General features: G+C 43.5%; 1 protein-coding gene across 1 annotated transcript in view; it reads right to left on the bottom strand.

Annotated features, from left to right (window-relative positions):
• The window catches only part of LOC103374618 (palmdelphin-like), a 25,129-nt gene extending 20,196 nt beyond the window's left edge, over positions 1 to 4,933 (bottom strand). The window contains exon 1 of the mRNA XM_008304733.1: positions 4,817 to 4,933. The gene's annotated coding sequence lies outside the window, so the exon portion shown is untranslated. The remainder of the gene's footprint in view (positions 1 to 4,816) is intronic.
• Between the last annotated feature and the right edge of the window lie 11,224 nt (positions 4,934 to 16,157).

Here is a 16,157-nt window from a genome sequence, read left to right on the forward strand (position 1 = left end):
CCTCACAAATACTGCACTTATGTTTCCGCCTCTGATTGACCTTAGAGACAGACAACCAAGCACACTCACATTCACACCTACGGACAATTTACAATCACCAATTAACCTCAGCATGTTTCTGGACTGTGGGAGGAAGCCGGAGAACCCGGAGAGAACCCACGCTGCACAGGGAGAACATGGAGACTCCACGCAGGAAGATCCCGGGTGTCCTCACCGGGACACCAACCGGCGACCTTCTAGCTGTGAGGCCACTGTGCTAACCACCGAGCCACCTGCAGCCCAGAGCAAAAGACGGATATAAGTCTTCACTCAACTGATGAAGCTGATGTCGTAGCGACACTGTTGGTCTCAGACTTCTGGACTCTTGACTGCATAGATGTTCATCAACCCCAACTATGATCTACTCCATTTATCTTTCTTTCTTTCTTTCTTTCTTTCTTTCTTTCTTTCTTTCTTTCTTTCTTTCTTTCTTTCTTTCTTTCCTTCAATATTCATTTAATTGGAATTAGACCTTGAAGAATCCTGATTTCACTGCCCTCAATCTGCTACACGTGTTCTTGTGCATGTGACAATAAAACATTTGAATTTTCAATGCTGAATGTTTTCAAACTGGAACCGCTAAATTGGAATTACATGACGTTCTACCAAGTTAACTTATTCACATATTACATTTATTAACGCATTCTCATAACTGCCAGCATGTTTTATAATTACGTTTATTGGCAAAGCATCTTCTTCTCTTTTAAAACTATTTATATTTGAGCTGGGATTAATTCTTCAGGGCTGTAAAGCAAATGATAATAATGTCTATAGTACTGCACACATGCAAACAGCATCAATGCAAACGTCCACAAGATTTCCAGTCACATCAGTAAGAATCTGTTCTAAATGCCGTATTGTATGTGAATATGCTTATATTTATGCTCGGCCCCCTCACACACCCACACACACTCAGTAAAAGTTGCCTTTCACCCACAGCACGGCTAACCCGGCCACGGCATTCTCATCTCACTCGCTGACATCAAGCAGAAAAACTTTGTAGGCAAACGGTCAGAGGTGGAAGGATGATAACGTGTGAGAGACTGCTGTTGCTTTCCTGTTTCATAGCTTCTTGTAACCATGACCACAATCATTTCTTCACCTAAAACCAGCAAAGAGATGATGTGCACCATCTCACACCGTCTTTAAGTCACGTGAAGGACGAGAGCATCGGTTAAGGACGTCAGCAGAGTGTCTATAAATCAATTTAATTTAGAAATGAGTCTAATCAATCCTCTATTTTAAGCTCGAATTCAATCTTCTTATCTGTGAGATCTTGTTATTATGATGGCTGTTACCTGCTATCCTTTAATCCACGGCTCCTTTCCAGAGGCAGTGCCTAAAGCCTTTTTACGTGGGGCGGTTTTTGTGTGATGTTGTTTGTAGGCATTTTGTTTGATGAGTGCCTGAGGACAGTGCATGGGGTTCTGTGGTTTTATTCTCTCCACACAGAGCCTATAATGAGTTCAAGGTCTTTAATGGATGCACAAGGGGTTAAATAATATTGATCTGCATCGTACCAGGACCAGGAGTACCGTATGCTAAAGCATCGACAGTGTTCTTGTGACATACGGCGTCAGTCCAAAGAGCTATCCAACTGTAATTACACAACTCTAATTATTTCACTGTCAGAGTTTTAACCTCAAGAGATTCACCACAAGAAACTATACAAGAACAATACAAGAAACTTTTAGAATATGAAGAACAGCTGTGTGTAGCTACGGCTTGATATGGCTTGTATCGTGTGTGTGTGTGTGTGTGTGTGTGTGTGTGTGTGTGTGTGTGTGTTTTGGACACAACAGTACACGTGCACCATTTCATAAATTCAATAAAGGTTAAAAAAAGAAAGGAGAAAAAAGAAAAAGAAGAAGCAGGGCCTGCTGAAGGTCATGCTGCTGGTAAGCTCGTCCACCTGTTGACACCATGGAGATCTGATCTTGCACTGCTGAAAATAGAGATGCTGCCTGGCTCACAGCTGGACCAGCCTCACACCATGTGTTTGAGAGTCTGCATGTGTGTTTGCAGAAGGTGATTTACTGTCTTGTTGGGCAAGCGTGTTCACACAATTACATCTTCAGTATATGATGGAGCAGTCGGAGGGTGTGAATGGAATTAATTGACAGGAGATAAAGGAAACGTATTGGTCTGAAAACAATCTAGTTTACATTTTATCAGAAAACCCAGGAAGCTCCAGCTCGATGGATGCAGTGCCTGAATAATGCAGGATAAAAGAGTCACTGATAAATAAAATCGGGGGGAGCCAACACTGGTCTGTGGGTGCCATTAGGACTCGTAGTTCAAGTAATTACAGTGCTCTTGTTAGCCAAAAGTACAGTCACTGCCATGCACAAGCTGTTTCCTTGGGCCTCTTCCAAAGCCTCTTGGCTTGCAGACTTTAACTTTTAGTCTGTGAGCAGCCACACATCTACATTTAGAGGCTTTGAGGTAAGTCTGGAATGCACTGTAAAATCAGAACGGCTAAATAATTGTAGGTTAAAAGACAATAAAAAATGTTTATAGTGAAAGGCTACTAATTTTTAATTTCCACACTGACTTATACAGCAAGTCCTGCAATTTGAACGACAATAAATGTGTCCCTGTATTCTGAACCAATAGGTGTGTCTCCTGAATTACTGGACAAACAGGAAATATAGAAGAGATGTTTTCAAATCTGTTTGGATCAAACACAAAATCAGTACGAGGTGATGGAACCATCAGGGTAAAACCAGGACTTTCACTGTCTTCCTTCAAATAAGCAGTTCTGAGGTTGCGAAACGATGATTAAAAGGAAATTGGCTTGAAATGGAAATCAAAAAGTAAAACCTTATGGAGGTCGACACTGAATTTAGTCCAACACTATCTAAGTAACTGGGACCAGCTTCATGCATTTGTAGCAACCTTGAGGAAAAAATGGTTTCAGCATCTGTTCTCCACATCAAATTTAATATGAGCAATTGTCAATATATAATATGATTAAAGCATAACTTTACTGAACTTCTTTTCTGAAGTTTAGTTACCTTAATCAGGCTATAGCTTACTATTTCTAAAACTCATAAGACCTAAACAAAAGCTCAATAAGACCAAATATCCAACCGTGGTTCAGTTAAGACACACTGTTCAGGCAGCAGAGGAATGAACTGAACAAACTTCCGTCACAAACACATCTGAATGTTGAAACACACTGTGAAAATAATGTTAGCACAGAGTTTAAAAGCCTTCAGGTCTCCCTCTGAGTGATCCCTGCCGGTTTTCAGTCCCACTGACATGACCCCAATACCTCCCTGTCTGTCTCGCCATTCAGCCGAGGTCGTCTTCCTGACTTTTAATCCCTGCTGCTTCTTCCTTAATCTGATCTCAAGAGGATAAACAGTGCCCGGGCTCGCAGCATATGGCTTCACTAGTTTACCCAATGCTCTGCTCAACATCAATTTGCCAACGGTGATACTGGCCCATGATTAACACTCAGATGTGGTCCATTTAGTCTCATTGAGTCCAGATGTTGTGCTCTGTAGTACCGTCCTAGGGAAAAGTTATGCATATTCACTTTCATCCAGTGTCATGTGTTTTTGTCTCTATACAACACGGTCATATGGCCGATTTAAACTGGTAATTGTCATAATATTGCTCATGTGTGAGCCATTCCTATAGCAGACACACGTAAACATTGCTGTCAGATGAACATTCGCTCTCCGTTTACCTCTGGTTTGGCTTGATCCATAAGTTACTGACTGACTCTTAGCTGCTAAATACTGAACGTCTGTGTGAGTGCAGAGAAGAGGCTGAAAACATGAACACTGGACGGAGGGGTAATGGGTAGTCTGGCTCTGTCCAAAGGGAAAGACCTATTGTATGTGAAATAATAGTTTCAGCAGTGAGTTTGTGTATGGATTTACTTAGAGATTTAATGTGATAACTGATGACTTTTACAAATGCTAGGAATACAGTTTGCAAGTACATTTTAAAAGCCACGTTAGATGTTTACTCATGCTTTTAATTTTTATGCTAAGCTAGGCTAGCCATGCTCTGACATCAGTCTTCTCATTTAACTCTCACATGAGGGCACATAATCACTCTAAATATCTGAAGCACATCTGAATCTCTTTCCGTACAGAAGAACAAGACGCCAGAACTTGTTTGTGCTGAATGTACTCGTCGTATTTATACGAAGACAGCAGCAGAGTGACTTCAGATGCTGATGAAGGTGTGAAAATGAGCGCTGCTTCGTTAGCTGTTCCCAGCCCTGCCACACGTGCTGAAATGTTAATCTGATTGCATTGAGTGGGAAGGAAAAGGGCACTGGGTGACTTGTTCTCCGCAGGCAGCGCAGAACAACAGCATGTATGTGGGAGTGCATATGCGTGCGTCTGTGTGGGCCTGCCCACGTTAGCCAAACCCTAATATGTGCTATTTCATGTCCATTTTAAACATCTTCATACAATTTCTGAAGAGTATGAACATTTGACAACATGGAGTGTGAGAGGCTCCTCTGCTGCTGGTGTCTGTCTGTCTGTGGGGAATTACTAGTTCAAACAAAACCTGGCTGGGATGCTGCAAACCACTTCAAGGCATTAAAAGATTACAGAATCAAGAGACCCTGATGTCTCCTTTAAGCACAAAATGAACAGAAAGTTCCCTCTGGATGGCGGTAGGAACTACATTAGTAGTTTACAACACAGTGATAATGTCTAGCCATAGCGACACAGCCTCCTGTGAAAACCCCTCAGATAGATGCTCCGTATTAACACAAACAGCAACACCGATACAAAGGTCTACTCACCAGGGTTGTACTTTGTGTGTCCTCGAAGAGCAGAGTGTGTTAGAGCTCAGTCTCACAGCGTATCCAACATCACTGAGCCTGAGGTTGTGTGGGGAGATTGTGTAGGCTGAGAGAGATTGAGATTGACTGGGAAGATTTCCTCCCACCCTCTCTCTCTCTCTCTCTCTCTCTCTCTCTCTCTCTCTCTCTCTCTTCCTGTATCTGTGAGTCTGTCAGAGACCCCAGCCATGTGCCGCCCCCCCACCACACACACTCACACACACAACATGTATGTAAACACTAACACACTACATGCATGTAAAATACATTACAATAAAGAACATTCAATATTCACATTTATTCCATGACTTTCTTACCTTATATTCTGTCTTTTTTTTTCTTTACTGTCTATTCTGAGTCCCACAAAAAGACTAATGCCCTGTCCGGTGCAATGTGTTTGACATTACGCAGTGATGACGTCGTGAACAGAACTTTCCAAGCCGCAGGAACATTTTACAAATAAAAAAAATAGAATAAGCCAGCAAGCATCAACACATAGGAGTACAGATGTATAAATATGTGTGTGTGTATGTTTGAGTGTGTGTGTGTTCAGCTGTCCATGCCAGTGATGGACGTGCACAGGCATCGACGCTGTCAAACAATTACTGGACCACCCGTCTCCGTATTTAGCTTCAAAGAGGGAGAACAGTGAAACGTGGCTGGACATGTCTGCATGCCGTTGTCACTCCACTCCAGTTATTCTGGGTCAGCAGTACAGTGGGAACACCTCTCCTTTAACAACGTACGGCACAGCTACTGTCAGCTGTCTGCTTGTCAGACACCTACACGTGTCGATGCAGAAGAACCATCGGTCCATCTGACACAACTTTAAAAGTGAAAACGGTGCTTTCCTCTTCAGTTTTTTTTTTTCTGTTCTACGGCTCTACCTAAAAGCTTTAATTGGAGAGGTTGCTGTTGCCATAGCAACATCACTTGTTCCAAATTTGTACATGGTCGGGAGACAGACTAGAAGGAAGAAATGCCCTCTGGATGAGGCAGTATGCTTTGAGAATGTATTACTGGTATGTAACTGTTCAGAAAAGATCGTGTCTCCTGATTGGCCGATTGCCTAATTTTACAGTAAATGAAGGCAGGATGCCAGAATCATCTGATAAACTCTTTATCAGACAACAGCCATCCATGAGCTGCAGGGATCAATCCTGTCTCCCAAAAATTGCATTCCTATGCAACTAAACTGACATTCCAAAACAAACTTTTCTTACTTCCTGTGTAGTGGGAAAGCTCTCGCATCCACAGAAGGATTCATGAGGGTAAGATGGAGGTAACATCTTCACTTGTGGCGCTGTTGGGCTTTCAGACCAAAACTACGTGTCACAACATTAAAATCCATCATCATCTCTACACCTTCATCCTCACTAGGGTCATGGGGGGCTGGAGTCTATCCCAGCTGACTCAGGGTGAAGGCAGGTTCACCTGGACAGGTAACCAGTCTATCACAGGGCTACACTTAGAGACAGACAACCAAGCACACTCACATTCACACCTACGGACAATTTACAATCACCAATTAACCTCAGCATGTTTCTGGACTGTGGGAGGAAGCCGGAGAACCCGGAGAGAACCCACGCTGCACGGGGAGAACATGGAGACTCCACGCAGGAAGATCCCAGGTGTCCTCACCGGGACACCAACCAGCAACCTTCTAGCTGTGAGGCGCTAACGGTGCTAACCACTGAGCCACCTTGCAGCCCAGAGCAAAAGACAAATATTAACAGATACTTAGATATTCTGATTCTCATGGTGCATTTCTTTGAGATTCAACTCTTCACTCAAATGATGAAGCTGATGTCGTAGCTACACTGTTGGTCTCAGACTTCTGGACCCTACTGTTGATGTTCATCAATCTCAACTATGATCGACTCCATTTATCATTCTGTCTTCTTTCCTTCTCTCAATATTCATTTAATTGGAATTAGACCTTGAAGAATCCAGATTTCACTGCACGGGGAGAACATGGAGACTCCACGTAGGAAGATCCCGGGTGTCCTCACCGGGATGCGAACCAGCGACCTTCTAGCTGCAAGGCGACGGTGCTAACCATCGAGCTACCTGCAGCCCTACATTAAAATCACTTGCCTCAAATCGTGCAAGTCCCCCTCATGTTACCAAAACAGCTCCGGTCCTTCAAGGCATGGGTTCCACAGACCTCTGGAGGTGTGACGTGGTATGAGGCACCAAGATATCTGCAGCATATCCTTTAAGTCCCGTAAATCATGAAGTGGAACCTTAATGGATGGAAAGTGATTTTCCAGATCATTCCAGATGTCCTACCAGAGATATGCTGAGTTTGGTGGTCAAACCAACACTTTGTACAGGAATGTTCTGAGGAGGACCATGAGGGACCTGCTGAATGGTCTGACCCACTGGATGTAAGCTGTGGGCATAAACCTGCCGTTGGCATAAAGATGAGTTGCATTTGGTAATAAATGTCAGACTCTCTCTCTCACTGCAGCAGGAAATGCTCGTTGCACTCCCACATTTCTGACAGATCTCCCAGTGACATCCTTCCACAGGAAATCTTCGGCTGGACTGCTGTGGGTCTACAGAGAGCTTTAGGAGGAAGGCTTCACATCACCTACCAACACACAACAGCAAAGTTTGGGGCTGCCACTGATCTTCGACGAGACCATCCCCACACCACAGCTCTATTCAACACAACATTTATTCTCAACAAACAATTGTGCGTATCTCCATTGATGGTGGTGAACGTCTCTTTGACAGCTCGTACTACACTTAAAATGACCTCCTCGTGAACGTGGTTGACACAACATCCTGAGGAACACCTAAGTAACGCTGCTTCACTCATCCAGTTATTCATAGCAACGCTATTCTCGTCATTTAATCATCATCCTTACTCTCATCATCGACACACCAGCACTACTCCGGTGCCGTTAGGCTGACAATCCCGTTCCCATGACAACAACTGAAGTGGAGTGTTTTAGCTGCTCCAGTCTAAAGATAGAGCCCCGATAAAAACAACAGTTGGGCAGCCCAATCATCACAGCGATCAACAAAGACAGAGAGAGAAAGGCAGCCGAAGCAGAGAATGATTTGCATTCTAAACTAGCATCACCATAGGCTGATGGGAGAGTGGTTATCTCAGGTAGGCTTCCTTCTGATTTGTTCCAAAAATCACAAGAAAACAAACTCGTTCCATCATCATTTGGGAAAATTTAATCAGTTTGACCTGCTAGAAGGTGCTACAGCAAAAATAAACTGTGGGTTTGCCCTCCCTGTGCAATTTGTAGTTTTTCTGATCAAAATTTTACAAGAATTCAACTTTAAACATCTATTTTTTCTTTTCTACATTTTGCATTGTGGGTTGCATGGTGGATCAGTGGTTAGCACCGTGGCCTCACAGCTAGAAGGTCGCTGGTTCGCGTCCCGGTGAGGACACCCGGGATCTTCCTGCGTGGAGTCTCCATGTTCTCCCCGTGCAGCGTGGGTTCTCTCCGGGTTCTCCAGCTTCCTCCCACAGTCCAGAAACATGCTGAGGTTAATTGGTGATTGTAAATTGTCCGTAGGTGTGAATGTGAGTGTGCTTGGTTGTCTGTCTCTAAGTGTAGCCCTGTGATAGACTGGTTACCTGTCCAGGTGAACCTGCCTTCACCCTGAGTCAGCTGGGATAGACTCCAGCCCCCCATGACCCTAGTGAGGATTAAGTGGTGTATAGATAATTGATGGATGGATTAATATGTCTCCAACATGTCTTCTTTTTTATTTTTATTTTAGTTTTTGTAGCTTGAAGAACCCGTTTATGAAGGACAACCATGAATCTGAACATTGGCTATATTCTCTACCTCCTGACACTTAGGCCTTGCATTTATTTGATTTTATTCAAGCCACTGGCAGCAGCATCATCTGCTGACTCAGGTATAAAGTTGCATTAACAGCAGCAGCTGCAACTGAGTTTATAAAGTGAAAGAAAAAAAAAACACTTCTGTCTGTAACCATTGTCTATGAGACTAAAACAAGATTCAAACTAGATTCAGCTGACTCACTCACTCGCTGTTTCATTATCAAAACTCATAAAGTGATGAAATACATATAATTCAACCTTTTGTCAGCTGACTTACACTTTTTTAAAACTAACTTCCAAGTTAACATCTGTTTGGATGCCTCTCTTTAAATTTATCCAAACTAAGTAAATATGGACAGAAAATATACCACTTGCTTTGTGCAAATGTTTGCTAAGACACCGAAGCACTACAAAAAACAGAAGCAGCCACTAATGAATGGAAATGTATGGAGCATTTGCAGTGGCATCTGATGGAAGGCTGCCTGTCTCACTGAAGGCGCCTTCATAGCACACAAACAGCCTCCCACCCACTCACATTCTGTCCTGGACAAGAACTATGTGTGGCGTTATGAGTCACAACAAAGAGAACGATGAAAATATGACAGAAATCAAGAGCAGAGTCTGAACATAATATATAATCAAAAACATAAAATAAACATATTTCAACATAAAATACTTGTTTGGTCTAACTGACAGAGTCGGTGATGTGTTTTTGGAAATCTGACTTCGGTCTCATTAAAAGGAAATTCTTTGTCTAAAGAGGGTCAAAACACACAACGATGTTCCAGAAAGTTTGTCATTTGTATCGCCGTGTTCATGTGGAAGAAGTTTCCCATGCGGATCCCTTAGTCCGTTTTTACCATCACTCTTGAACAGTTTTACCAGTCCATCTACGTCCCAACCCTCACCTATGGTCACAAGCTTTGGATCGTGACCGAAAGAATGAGATCACGGATACAAGCGGCCGAAATGAGCTTCCTCTGCAGGATGGCTGGGCTCAGCCTTAGAGATAGGGTGGGGAGCTCGGACATCTAGAGGGAGCTCGGAGTAGAACCGCTGCTCCTCCTTCGTGTCGAAAGGAGCCAGTTAAGGTGATGTGGACATCTGATTCAGATGCCTCCGGAGAGGCTTCCTCTGGAGGACTTCCCAACACGTCCACCTGGAAGGAGACCCCGGGGCAGATCCAGAACCCGCTGGAGGGATTATATCTCTAGGCTGGCCTGGGAACGCCTCGGGATCCCCCAGGAAGAGCTGGAAAGCATCGCTGGGGGGAGGGAGGTCTGGATGGATGGATGGATGGATGGATGGATGGATGGATGGATGGATGGATGGATTCTTTGGTTTAGACAGCCCCAAATATTTATACAGAAATCATCATGCCAGTTCAACACAATGACTGTTATGGATGCTGACTAATACAAAGAAAACAAAGAGATGGTTTCAGGGTCTTGGGTCAATCTGTGAGTTTCCCATCTATAAATAACTACAGCTTACATCAATACACAACAATTGGTTTTCAGAGCTGATATCAAGACATGTTCCAGGGTTATCTTGATAATAACCAAAATCCCTTAAGTTCTTCCATCAGTAGTGATGGCATTGTCCTGCCATAAACAGAGCTTTTAGACATCCCATGTTTTCTTTTCTGTCTGTTTTAGTCACATGATGTACAGGAGTTAGTACCTGATGGCAGAACCATTCAAGTACCATGGACTGGGTTTTTTTTCTGTTCTAATTAGACTGAAGTTACTAATTCTCACTCATGAGCCTCCTCCCACATTCTTGTAAGATACAGAATAGAAAGGGGGGTCTATCAAATCATCATAAGGAAGTACCTCACTACCTATTAATGGGAATGTCAGAGATTTCAGTTAGCCATGAGAAAACAACACAGGGGCCGAGCACAGACCAGCCCTAAAGCAGCTATTCCCAGTTGACTTAGATCCATAGGCTCCCTTAATGCTCCTGCAGAAGTCTTACTGCTGTTCACTGAAGACGAAATCCAGAGAAAACTCATTAGTCCTGGAGAACGGACCTGGATGGAAGCACTCCCCTGCTGTGCTGAGCTGAGCTCCAAGAGCAGATCTGAACACATAAGCTCTTATTTTCTTGCTTGCGTCTGGTGGTTCTTGCACTTCTCTTTAAATTACTTAATGAAACAAACTGTATTAAGGCAGCTGTGGCCCCACTGACGCACTGTAACTGTCATGGAAGTAAAATCTCTCACGTTTATGCTCATGCTGCCTGTCTGATGGGCAGTAAATCTGCTCCCAGGCCCGCCACAGTCATTGGCTCAAGCACATCTCGCCTCATTGTCATTTTTGGCTTCTTACTTTTACAGCCTCTTGCCACGGATTGCAGTCACATTGCCGCTCATTTATCTGCCACCTGACAGAAATAGCTCTGGTGTCGTGCTCTCTGTCCTACGAGCACACATGTTGCTCTGGTGGAGATCACAGCTATATAACGAGGCAGGAGTGTGTTTCATATGCTTCCATTTCAGTGTCAGAGATGTACAGGTGTGGGTGCAGGAGTACAGTTTGAAATGAAATGTGTAATCATGTGACCCGGGTGGCTCTGTGGATGTTAGTGGTGGTCAGTCCATCACTTTGGTCCAGACTGAAGGCGCAACAGTTACTGGGTGGACTGAACTTTTGTTGTGATCACCAGACGATGATCCATACTGACTTTGGTGTCCCATCAGCATGTTGGTGTTTATGCAACAGTGAAATACAAGTCACTTTAGTTTTGAGTTGAGGCCAGGACCAAAAAAACTGGAAGTGTTGTTGTACTGCAGGTATGTTTCTTTTCAATGCTACTGAGGTTTTTGAAGACAAGGCAGTGCACTTTTGGCGCCCAGCGTGACACAAAGACATCTGTGTTCAAACCTACTCAGGGCGCCTGTTCATGCAAACACAAATGGATCTATTTTAATATCTGATTAAATGTTCCCAGCCAACCTCGTTTAGGCACTTGTGGTGGGGTGACAGATCTGCTGATAGCCTTTGAGGACACATCCTCTCTAGACGATTGGTAGAACTGGATTTATGTTTAGAAAATTAGTATTCTTAGTATTTCTAGCATATTCACTGGCTCACCGTCCTCTATATTACAGTTTGTACAGCATCAAACAGATCTCATTAGAACACGTCATTGCAGAATTGGTGGTTGTGGGATTTTTTTTGGTTTGGTGTGAAAGTCTAGAGAAGCTGCTTTTCTGCCTGGTGGTGGTGTGAGAGCCCTTACTGCTGCTATACATGCTCTGAGGAAGCTCTGGCAGCCTCCTGATAGCATTTATTGAACAGATCAGACCATTGTGTGGTTTCCTCTATTGTTCCTTAACCACGGGGTGTCACCGTTTTCCTGTTCTCTGAAGATTAAGGACTTCTTAACGAGCATCTACACTTATTTTTCCTCTAAACGGTGAAGAAAAATGTGCCTTCATAGTACTTCTGAATTACAAAAACACAGAATCAAACTGTAGAACACATCTAATCAGAAATGACAGTGATGTGTTGAATATAACTGATGACGGCTCTTTAACATGCACTTCCCACTGGAGCCTGTGAAGGATCAGGCACAATATGTTACACCTTTACCTGTTCATTCATATATTTATTTATTGCCAGGGCAGAATAGCGCTGAACAGATGGATGGAAAGGTGGGCAGAAAGAGGTGGATGGATAAATGAAAGGACAGCAGATGGGGGATCCCTCCTCCAGCAGCACATAGCAACAGGACAGCTGAGCACACAGCTGGGTGACAAGCTGCTGCTGGCGGCACTCGAGCTCCTCACCGCAACTGTAAAACCAAGTACAGTTAATTTAATATGTGTGTTTTAATAATGCATCTAAGAAAACCAGAACTTAATAATAACATAATACAACAATATGTCAGATTATCAGGCTTTAAGGCAGAGTCAGAGTTCCTCCTAGTTGCAATGTTCAAGCAGAATGTGATAAATCCAGGTAGACGGCACTGCTAGTCAGAGTATTACCCAACTCAACATGCTTTTTTATTTTATTTCTGATTTTGGTCTGGGATGGGATGTTGCTTTGTCCAAACAACTCAGTAGTGACGACAAAACCCATCACAGGAATCACAAGATGGACATGAAGACAATGTGGGACGTGGTTAGCTTAGCATTAAAACTGGTAACGGAGAGAAATGGGACAGCGGGAAGGAGCCAAAAACCTCACAGCTTCAATAGGAATAGGATAGAAAAAAAAAACAACTGAGACAGAACCGGGCTCAGCGAAGGTGACTGTCGGCCTCAACCAGTCGGGGTGAGAGTGGGGATGGAGAAGGGGGGGGGGGTGCAGGTTAGCAGATGGAGAACAATGAACATTTTGGAGTTTGGATTCAGATCCAGAGGCACCAGCAGAGAGGACAAGCAGAACTCTGAAGAGGACACAAAGTTAGCTGTGGAGCTGTTTCTGGCTCAGTCAGAGGAATCCTTTCAGGTGGAAATTAGCTCAAAAATCGCTCTGGGTTAGACTCTGGGTTAGACTCTGGGTAAGAGCAAATGCTAGTCCTCTAACTGTTAGAGGACGAACATTCCAACTTTCCTATAAACACTCTGAGGCCGTCAGTACTATTGATGTGAAGTTTTGTTTTCGACAAGAAGCAAAACAGCAAGAGCAGTGGTGGAAAAGGTGAATTTATGAAACAACCAGTCTCTGCCATGGAGGCCATGTTTGCCCTGCAGTCGCCTCCTTATTGCTGAGTCATGAACACTGACCTTAACTGAGGCCAGGGAGGCCTGCAGGTCTTCAGATGTTGTCCTGGTTCCTCTGTGACCTCCTGGACGAGGCGTCGCAGGGCTCTTGGGGTCATTCTGGTCGGATGGCTCCTGGGAAGGTCCACCACTGTTCCATGTTTCTCCATGTGTGGATGATGTCTCTCACCGTGGCGTCCTAAAGCTTTATAAACAGCTTTGTAACCCTGTCCAGGCTGATAGACGTCAATTACTTTATTTCTCATCTGTTCTTGAATTCCTTTTGTTGCAGCTTTTTGAGAACTTTCTGGCCGACTTCATTTTGTCAGACAGGTTCTGTTGAAGTGATTTCTTGATTGAACAGGTCTGGAGCTAATCAGGCTGTGGTCAGTGACACTGAACTCCAAAAAATGTGATCAGCCACAGCTAATTCATGATTTATAAACTACTTTTTCACAGGGCCAGGAAGGTCTGGATAACTTTGTTCCCTTAAAACATTAAATCATCATTTAAAAACTGCATTTTCTGTTTACCTTGGTTGTCTTTGTCTAATATTTAAATTTGTTTAATGGTCTCAAACATTTAAGGGGGGAAATAATCTTATATACTTGTATTGTATGTATTGTATATTGCTATGCCCTCCACCTGTGGCTCCATCCAGAGGAGCCGGTTGTCCTTTTGAGGGCGCCCTTAGTTTATATTTGTGTTGTGACTTCTTATTTCCTGTTTAATCCTAGTTTGTAAAATAAATACTTTTGTTTACACGCCGGTCTGTCGAGTCGTATGTCTGCGCCTGAGTCTCTGAACCTGATTCGTTACATATGTTTGTATTTGTTGGACTATTTTAATTTAACAGGTAGATTAATCCACATTTAGCCCTCCAGTGGCAGTATGTGGGAGTGAAGGCACACGTCACCCAGTATGATGCTGTGGCTCATTAACATGTGTTTAGTAGTTGTTGGACAACAAAGAAGCACAGAGGAGGGAGATAATCAGGCTGTGGATGCAGCACGTCTAAGCAAGATGCATGTATTGTTTCATTGAAGGTAACAAAAATACAATATCACCATATGATTGTTGCTATGACTAAAGTACTTGACTCCCCCCTGGTGGCCATACTGTGTAACAGCACATCTACACATATTGCCAAGAACTGAATCAAAAAGGATAATTGTGTTTTTAAAAGATAGATGTGAAATCAGACAATTCATTATCCATCAAATACCAAACATGCATCGGGACGTTTTCCTTTATGTGGATTATTTTGTCCTTTTTTGCTTTTGCTGTTTTAATTTATTTTGTCTACAGTTGGAAACTGTTTCACAGCAAAATACATCCAAATGACTGCCAACAAACAGCGCCATCTGCTGGCTATAAAAGTAGCTGAGACAGACATCCGTTCATCGGTTAAAACTACACACACATACAGTCAGAAGTTAAAATATGTATTTGTAAGAACATCTGTCGTCCTGATACTGAGTGTGTTGAATGTGTTCATGGTTGAATAGCAGTGAGCTGTATTTGTATTTGTATGTAATTAATTCAGTGTAGACCAGTGACCCTCAGAGCCCCGTGTGGGTTTCCTTCACTTCTCTAGAACTACTTCCCTTGTTTAAGGCTCCAGCAGTCATTTAGCTGCAGTCATGTGATTTCCAGTAAACAGAGGAGGAGGAGCTCTGCTCAGGTGAACCAGGTGAAGAAGGAGGAAATGAAACAGCTCAGACTCCATTTTACAGTCGACAGAGGAGGAGAACAAGGTGAGTGTTCAACATTCTTCTTCTGCTGTCAGAAAACAGCGATGAACCTCTGAACCTTGTTTCTGTTCTGTTCTGGGGTTCTTCCATTACAGCAGATCTTCAGATTGACTGCTGAGGCAGCTTTTGATGTCCTGAAGTGAACTTTACTGAAACCGTTTTGCTTTCTCTCTTCCATGTTTAAACGTGGCAGATGTGTAAAGATCAGAGCAGCTGAAGGGCTGTTGGTGCAGCAGAGAACCAGGACAGGAGAAGGAAACACTGTCGGGCTGTTTGAGCAGCAGCTCTGCATTTATTATCAGAGGGGAAATATCATGTTAGGGGCATTTTTTAAGATAAGCGCTATGAGATGACTGTTGTTGTAAATATGCGCTATACAAATAAAATTGAATTGAATAACCACATATCCTGTTGGACACTGACGGCTGGTGAGCACTTGCTGTGAAACTAACTGCTTCCTGTTGCTCAGAACAATGTGGCTGTCAGGGCGAGGACAGACTGGCTGATGTAACCTGACACCAAACATGAACACAGAACAGGGAGGTCCTTCAGCAGGGTGTTGTCTCGCAGGATTGGACGAGCCGTGTGCCAAGAGGTGTGGACATATCTGTGACCAATGAAGGGAGGGCTGGGTGTAAACACAGCTCCTCACTGCTAAATGTTTCGTCGTCACCGTGTGAATGTTGTCTGTAGAGAGGAAACATGATCCTCTGCTGGAGAAGTTGGTCACAGATGAACAGCTTGCTGCCGGTGATTTTCTGAACCAGGGATGGATCCTGGATAAAGTAAAAATGAATTGCTTTGCAGAATAAACAGCATTAAATGAGGGAAGTTGTTGGTCTTCTGTTTAAAAAACAATCCTCAACAATAAGGAGGAGAGAAGCTCAGAGGAAGCTCAGCCTCCATCAATAAAGTGTGTGAATGCAGTAAATGGAGCCAGTTCAAGTCTTCTTGTGGAGGTGAAGTGAATCCTGCAGTGGATGAGGTGGAGCATCAGCAGAGGAACAACTG

This window comes from Stegastes partitus, unplaced genomic scaffold (assembly GCF_000690725.1).
Source record: "Stegastes partitus isolate 25-593 unplaced genomic scaffold, Stegastes_partitus-1.0.2 Scaffold2306, whole genome shotgun sequence".
In the NCBI taxonomy this organism is placed as follows: Eukaryota; Metazoa; Chordata; class Actinopteri; family Pomacentridae; genus Stegastes; species Stegastes partitus.